Source organism: Salvelinus sp. IW2-2015, unplaced genomic scaffold (genome assembly GCF_002910315.2).
Source record: "Salvelinus sp. IW2-2015 unplaced genomic scaffold, ASM291031v2 Un_scaffold1045, whole genome shotgun sequence".
In the NCBI taxonomy this organism is placed as follows: Eukaryota; Metazoa; Chordata; class Actinopteri; order Salmoniformes; family Salmonidae; genus Salvelinus; species Salvelinus sp. IW2-2015.
The window spans coordinates 145,296-154,269 of record NW_019942700.1 but is presented as its reverse complement, the minus strand read 5'-3'; the positions used below and the strand labels follow the sequence as shown (position 1 = coordinate 154,269).

The 8,974-nt window shown below is 39.0% G+C and overlaps 1 pseudogene; it reads left to right on the top strand.

Annotated features, from left to right (window-relative positions):
* LOC112069536 (E3 ubiquitin-protein ligase rnf213-alpha-like) overlaps nucleotides 1–8,974 on the top strand; it is a 96,510-nt pseudogene that overhangs the window by 18,356 nt on the left and 69,180 nt on the right.

Genomic DNA, 8,974 nt, shown 5'->3' with positions numbered 1-8,974 from the left:
GAGCCCTATCCATATCATATATATTTATATATATATCCTATCCATATTGGCCAATTCAATGAGTGTAAAAGGGTTAAAAGGATTTGCTGTTTGAGCAATTTAAACTAATGGACCCAATAAAAGTTATAATAAAATTTCTATTTGGTCATTTTAATTTGAGGGACAGTTAAGCGTTAACAGGTGTTTTGTATGACTTGTTCAACAGACAGGCAGCATGCCCTCCAGTGTTGGCCTGCAGGAGGATGCCATGACGTCGAGCAGTCTGACCAAAGCAAAGGACACGACAAAGTGTGACTGCATGGAATGTGATAACTTCGTTGCACATATCCTATTGGAAAAAAAGTATCCTTGTCCACATCCCAAAAAGGTACCATCCAAAACGTTCTGCTAACAAGATGTCATTCAATGCTCATGGTTATTTAAATTCCCTTCCCCAATACAAATCGCTGCATACCTGCATATGTTTATGACCAAGCTCTCCACAACCATCCTGTGCTTATTTTCTCACTCCAACGCAAATTTACCACACCTGATTCTAATAATTAGCGCTTGGTGAATAAGCTGAACCATGTTAGATCAAATCAAATGTATTGTGTCACATAACACATGGTTAAAAGACATAATGAGATGTTAAAGTTACGAAATTGGCTTTGCTTCTAGTTCCCAACCATCGCAGTAATATCTAACAATTCCCCAACAACTACCTAATACACCACAAACCTAAAGGGGTGAATGAAAATATGTACATATAAATATGAGTATATGAAGGAGCCGAACTTCAAATGGCACAATATAGATAGCAGGAAGCAATGCAATAAAACATCAGTAATACACATACGATATGAGTAATAAAAAGATATGTAAACATTATTAAAGTGGCATTATTTAAAGGTGCATTGTTTTAAAGTGACTCGTGATCTATTTCATTAAAGTGGTCCAGGATTGGGTCTCAGTGTTGGCAGCAGTCTCTCTGAGTTAGTGATGACTTAGAACAGTCTGGTTTGCCTTGAGATAGAAGCTGTTTTTTCAAACTCTCAGTCCCAGCTTTAATGCACCTGTACCCCAGTTACAACTGGAGTTGGACCAAAACGTTACAGGAGGGTAGCGCTCCAGGAACAGGGTTGTAAGACCCCTGAGACAATACTCATCTGATTATTGTTGTTTCTTTTCATTTCAGGACAGCCACAGGGAATTCACAGGTGACGGCAAAGAGAGACTTAAAATATATTTCCACGCAATCCTCTCAAAGGACTTCAATCTTGACCAGAATGAGGATCGCTTTCATATGGGCAGGGCAGAAACGGGGAACTGAATCCAATGCAGTTGAGCTAACTGTGACAAAGTGGGTTTGCTCCGTGTGTGTCTACTGTATGTTCAACCCGGAATTTAGTGGTGTTTGTCCATTTGTGTGTTTGCCATAAAAAGTAATCCTATAAATAATGTCATTCTACATAAAGAATGATGTAACACATCATTCACACGTTATAACCCTTGTTATGTTTAAAGCCACAAACTAAATTGAAGTAGTCGATGGTTTGACCCGGCCGTTTACTCCACACAGCATGTCGGCCCCCAAAAATATTTTGACGTGTGTAATAAAACGCAGATGTAGGAGAAATCTTCTAAAGATCAACACAAATTGATCTGTTCGACGGGTGGGTTTTTTTTTGTCTTAACTTAATTGCGTTGCAGCAAAACCACAGTTCCTACTATTTGTATGTTCTATATATTCAAAATCAAATTAATACTGGAACTCTACTCTAGTCTCTCTATAAGATTTTGGTTACGGCAGGTGATAATGACCAATCTCTACTTCATTGTTCTTCCTTCAGCTAGTTAATTTGAGGCGCTGGCATAAAAAACAGGATCTGGAGAAGCAGTGGGGTGACTGAGGCCAGAAGTGTCTGAAGCTGTTGGAGGTGAGTTGTCAGAAGAGAGAGACATCACGAGAATCTTTCAAATGCGAACGAGAAGAGGCTTGGAAAGGTGAGATGACATACCGCAATTTTTGAAACCAAGGTTACAGGTTGAGTGAAATAGAGTATAGCTTGGTAAAAAGGCCAGCAGGATAAATAAAATGTCATTTTCACATAGGAGCCGATACACAAAAGTGTAGTTTTTTGTGATCATTAGTTACTGAGTTTACATATGTTGCTTAAAATAGAATTATAATAAATAATGAAATAATTACACAATACATACAGGACTTACGAATGGATACGAAACATCAGCATATGCTCTTCATATTTCTTCTGTAAGAAACATTTAAATTTAGCCCTATCCATATCATTATATATTATATATATATCCTATCCATATTGGCCAATTCCAATGAGTGTAAAGGGTTAAAAGGATTTGCTGTTTGAGCAATTTAAACTAATGAACCCAATAAAAGTTATAATGAGAGGTCTATTTGGTCATTTTCATTTGAGGGACAGTTAAGCGTTAACAGGTGTTTTGTATGACTTGTTCAACAGACAGGCAGCATGCCCTCCAGTGTTGGCCTGCAGGAGGATGCCATGGACGTCGAGCAGTCTGACCAAAGCAAAGGAGACACGAAAAGTGATGACTCTGGAACTATGGAAGAAAAGTATCCTTGTCCACCTCCAAAAAGGTATCCATTCCAAAACGTTCTGCTAAACAGATGTCATTCAGTGCTCATGGTTATTTAAATCCCCTTCCCCAATACAAATCCTGCATACCTGCATATGTTTAGACTCTCCAACCATCTTCTACCATCCTGTAGGTTTTGCACTCCAACCCAAATTTAGCGCACCTGATTCTAATAATTAGCTGGTTGAACCAAGTTAGATCAAATCAAATGTTATTGGTCACATACACATGGTTAGCAGATGTTAAAGTGTAGCGAAATGCTTGTGCTTCTAGTTCTGACAGTGCTGTAATATCTAACAAGTAATCTAACAATTCCCCAACAACTACCTAATACACACAAATCTAAAGGGGTGAATGAAAATATGTACATATAAATATAAGCAATGGCCGAGTGGCATAGGCAAGGTGCAATAAAACACAGTATACACATACGATATGAGTAATAAAAGATATGTAAACATTATTAAAAAGTGGCATTATTTAAAGTGGCATTGTTTTAAAGTGACTCGTGATCTATTCATTAAAGTGTCCAGTGATTGGGTCTCAGTGTTGGCAGCAGTCTCTCTGAGTTAGTGATGACTATTGAACAGTCTGGTTGGCCTTGAGATAGAAGCTGTTTTTCAAACTCTCAGTCCCAGCTTTAATGCACCTGTACCCCAGTTACAACTGGAGTTGGACCAAAACGTTACAGGAGGGTAGCGCTCCAGGAACAGGGTTGTAAGACCCCTGGTTTAGACAATACTCATCTGATTATTGTTGTTTCTTTTCATTTCAGGACAGCCACAGGGAATTCACAGGTGACGGCWAAAGAGAGACTTAAAATATATTTCCACGCAATCCTCTCAAAGGACTTCAATCTTGACCAGAATGAGGATCGCCTTTTCATATGGGCAGGGSAGGAAACGGGGAGCTGGGAATCCAATGCAGTTGAGCTAACCGTGACAAAGTGGGTTTGCTTCACGTGTGTGTCTACTGTATGTTCAACCCGGAATTTAGTGGTTTGTCCCATTTGTGTGTTGCCATAAAAAGTAATCCTATAAGTAATGTCATTGTACATAAAGAATGATGTAACACATCATTCACACGTTATAACCCTTGTATGTTTAAAGCCACAAACTAAATTGAAGTAGTCAGGTTTCCATTGACCCGGGTTTACTCCACACGCAATGTCGGCCCCAACAAAAATATTTTTGACGTGTGTAATAGAAACGGCAGATGTAGGAAAATCTTCTAAAGATCAACACAATTTGATCTGTTCGACGGTGGTTTTCTTTTGTCTTAACTTAATTTTCAGCAACACATTATGGTGTTTTTCAAATAAATGTTGATTGCGAATCATTTGAAGTACAGCGGGCAAGTGATGTCATCATGTAACTATAGAACAATCCGCTCCACATTTAAATTCTAAAGGTCTACTGCTCGCAAAATCTTTTTTTTTTTATCTATATATTTTTTATCTATAAAAATTATGTTTCTTTGCAGGACAAACGATGCCTGAATTGCTCACCTTGCTTGGTGAAACTGGCTGGTGCAAGTTTCACCATCCCACTTGTTTCAGATCTATAGGAGTGTATAGTTTCACCATCCCAATTTTCAGATCTATAGGAGTGTAAAGTTTCACCATCCCAATTGTTTCAGATCTATAGGAGTGTAAAGTTTCACCATCCCAATTGTTCAGATCTATAGGAGTGTAAAGTTTCACCATCCCAATTGTTTCAGATCTATAGGAGTGTAAAGTTTCACCATCCCAATTGTTTCAGATCTATAGGAGTGTAAAGTTTCACCATCCAATTGTTTCAGATCTTATAGGAGTGTAAAGTTTCACCATCCCAATTGTTCAGATCTATAGGAGTGTAAAGTTTCACCATCCCAATTGTTTCAGATCTATAAGGAGTGTAAAATTCACCCATCCCAATTGTTTCAGATCTATAGGAGTGTAAAGTTTCACCATCCCAATTGTTTCAGATCTATAGGAGTGTAAAGTTTCACCATGGCACGAACGTGGCTAAAAGTTGGCACATGAGTATTGTTAGAATATGGCAAATATTATTKAATTCTATCCATGCMGGCTATTGCGGGCTACCTGAGACATGAKAKATATAGGTSACAGCCTGCTCACCTWTTTATTAAGGCTCKATTTGCTTAATTGGATAATGGAAACACTTTCAACCGCATTTTTGTTCGACATTCTAGGTTTTGGTGAAAACATTTATATTTTTATGGTGTGACTCATTACGTCCAGCTGTTTTTATCAACGCGACAGTTCGATTGAAACGCAGCGTGGCAATCCACTGGGCGGGCACAGACGTCAGGTCAACGTCTAGCMTTGATTTACATTCGGTTGAGTTGTCAACTAARGTMAATTCATTGGATTTAGGTTGAGTGAAATAGATCAAATTCCCTTAACATTGATGACTTTTTAGCAAATCCAATCCGTTTTCTACGTTGATTCAATGTCATCACATGGAATTTTGTTGTTGTTGTTGAAATGTCGTGTTGATTCAACCAGTTTTTGCCCAGTGAGAAGCAAATCTATTTTCTATGCAAACGTTCTAAATGRCGACAAAACAATCCCTGGACAAGTTCATGGAAACCTAGCTATATTGAACTTATATTTCTCCAACACTCGCTGCCTCGGGTCTGCGTTGAAACTGGGGCAACAGGGCGTTCAGTGTCGTTACTCCTGACCCGTGAACTGCCCTTTTGTCACGGCCGTTGAATGAAGAGGACCAAGGTACAGCGTGGTGAGCGTACATATTCCCTTTTTATTAGGTGATGACGCCGACAAAACAATAAACAATACTAAACAACCGTGAAGCTTACAGGGCTAAGTGCCACTAACAAAAGTCAACTTCCCACAAAGACAGGTGGGAAAAAGTGCTACCTAAGTATGGTTCTCAATCAGAGACAACGATAGACAGCTGTCCCTGATTGAGAACCCTACCCGGCCAAAACATAGAAATACAAAAAACATAGAAAATAAAACATAGAATGCCCACCCCAAATCACACCCTGACCAAACCAAATAGAGACATAATAAAGGCTCTCTAAGGTCAGGGCGTGACACCTTTCTAGGGTAATCAGGGTGGCACATATCGGAAAATACATCAGTTTAATCAAATATGATTTTAAAGTTTTTTAATGTTTTTACATGTTTACTCACAATCTCTGCAGGGAACTGGGAGTACATGGATTGTTAGTTGAAGGAATCCTGGTCACTGACCAAGCTGTGTCCATACCATACCATTATCTTGTCTACAGTTCCAAAAAGGCAACGTATGAGTATGAGTACAGTGATTCTACACATCCCACCAGAAGAAGTCTTTCTGTAAAGACCAAACTACTCGATGAGGAAGGTAGGAGTTTTGTAGAATTTCTACAACTGTTTTTAATTGCAATGGATGCATTTAATTGGAACWCATGAGATGACAGCTTTTGGGTGATGCTCATCCCATTTTAGAACACTTTTTTMMYGRTTTGTCATTATGGGGTATTGTGTGACGATTGATGAGGGAAAAACAAACAATTGAATKAATTTTAAAATAAGGTTGTAACATAACAAAATGTGGAWAAAGTCAAGGGGTCTGAAAACTTTCCGAGTGCACTGTAGATTCAGCTTTGATCTGACTTTATTAAGCAAGCACCATTCTCCATTCATCACTGAACATCGCCAGAGTAGCCTGTTCTTTGGGCAGCTGAACAGGTAGAGCAGAGATTGTGCGTAAAGAACAAAATCCCACTCATACGCATAAGCTTCAAACTTATAAAAAAAATAATCTAAATCAACTAWTTTAGGTCAAACTCGACTGTAAACCAAGTTGAAATTTGTTTTGAATCAAGTGCATAGTATTCAATTTTTTTATTTTTTTTAGCAACACATCAAATTATTTGTGCTGTCAAAATGTTTCTTTCCTGCTTTGCCAAGAACATCACATAAACCGGCTAAAGTGGCATCTTTTTTTGTGTCCACTCCACCACACCCTCCTACACCACTCCTCCACCCCACCCCTCCTCCACCCCTCCCCTCCTGCCCCACCACAGGGGCTTGGCATCAGTATGATGACATTATCTGTGCCTCGCCATCCAAGGATGTGTCCAAAAGAATAATCCAAGGCAGAGAAATCGCAGGGAAGATAATGCTTCAGACTATTTTTGAACTCCTTCACAGCTGGAATGACATTCAACTCAATTGTTTCATGAAACGACTGATTCAATTTGAACAGATTTACAGGAAACGGTCATTGTATGCAGGCACCAACAAGAATATGAAAAAACAAGAAACAAATAAAGATGTGAGTTATTTTTAAATAATTGTTAAATAAACATAATGGCATTCAGATAATGCATAGATGTGCGATAATGCATAGACGTTATGCCAAATTATTAATAGGAAAATATATGCTGTTTTACAGTGATTAAATAGATGAGAAAGAAATGCATTGCCGTTTACAAATGTCTTAAACAGTCTTCTAACATTCTGTTTTACTCCAAGGTTCAAAAGCTGCTGAAACAGTTCATTCTGGAGAGTGTGCTTCCTCAGCTGGTGAAGAAGGGAGAGGGAAAGAGTCCCACTATTCAGGACCAAATGAAGGCCGCTGTGATTGTACTGTATATGTGTAAACATTATGAGATCCAACTAGACAAAGCAGAAATTGCTGGTCTATGCTTTGCTCTCTGCCTGCCCAACCTGCCTAAAGACGAGTTCCTGCAGTATTGGACAGATTTTACACAACCCGTCGTACTTCTCAAAAAGTGAGTACATTGTTTTAACATTACAGTTTCTCAGCTATTGGCCGAAACCAAAGATGGGAGGCTTCACATACAATTCAATAACTCAGTGGTAGTTGCATTTCCCTACAGGTTATATAGAGGCGGACGGACCAGAAGGCTGTTGGTTTAATGCTGCATTCATAACCAAATGGAAAGGTGGTAATTACCAGTTGTTAAGTTGTAAATAGCGGTTGGATGCATTCACATGCTTTCAACTCATTGAGAAACACGACTCCAATCGAGTTGTAGAAACATCTCATCTCAAACATCTCAAGGATGATCAATGGAAACAGGATGCACCTGAGCTCAATTTTCGAGTCTCATAGCAAAGGGTCTGAATACTGATGTAAATGTGATATTTAATTGTTTTATTTTATACATTTCCAAACGTTTCTAAAAACCATTTTTTCCTTTGTCATTATGGGGTATTCCAAATCAAAGTTTATTTGTGACGTGCGCCGAATACAACAGGTCTACACACCTTACAGTGAAATGCTTACTTACAGGCTCTAACCAATAGTGCAAAAAAGGTATTAGGTGAACAATAGGTAAGTAAAGAAATAAAAACAACAGTAAAAAGACAGTGAAAAATAACAGTAGTGAGGCTATATACAGTAGCGAGGCTACATACAGACACTGGTTAGTCAGGCTGATTGAGGTAGTATGTACATGTAGATATGGTTAAAGTGACTATGCATATATGATGAACAGAGAGTAGCAGTAGTGTAAAAGAGGGGTTGACGGGTGGTGGGTGGCGGGACACAATGCAGTGTGTAGATTGCAGTGTGGTGGGACACAATGCACTATTGTGTGTAGATTGATGAGGGGGAAAAAACGATTAAATCCATTTCTGAATAAGGCTACAAAATGTGGAACAAGTCAAGGGGTCTGATTACTTTCTGGGATGCTGGCCTTCTAGGCAGAGTTCTTCTGTCCAGTGTCTGTGTTCTTTTGCCCATCTTAATCTTTTTATTGGCCAGTCTGAGATATGGCTTTTTCTTTGCAACTCTGCCTAGAAGGCCAGCATTCCGGAGTCGCCTCTTCACTGTTGACGTTGAGACTGGTGTTTTGCGGGTACTATTTAATGAAGCTGCCAGTTGAGGACTTGTGAGGCGTCTGTTTCTCAAACTAGACACTCTACTGTACTTGTCCTCCTGCTCATTTGTGCACCGGGGTCTCCCACTCGTTTCTATTCTGGTTAGAGCCAGTTTGCGCTGTTCTGTGAAGGGAGTAGTACACAGCGTTGTACGAGATCTTCAGTTTCTTGGCAATTTCTCGCATGGAATAGCCTTCATTTCTCTGTGCCATTGGAACACAGGAGTGATGGTTGGTGATAATGGGCCTCTGTACGCCTATCTAGATATTCCATGAAAAAATCTGCCGTTTCCAGCTACAATAGTCATTTACAACATTAACAATGTCTACACTGTATTTCTGATCAATTTGATGTTTTAATGGACCAAAAAAAAAAATTTTCTTTCAAAAACAAGGACATTTCTAAGTGACCCCAAACTTTTGAACGTTAGTGTTTTCTTTTTTAATTTTCCCTTTGATACTGGGGTTAGCGATTCAGGTCCAGGAGTGTCAGATA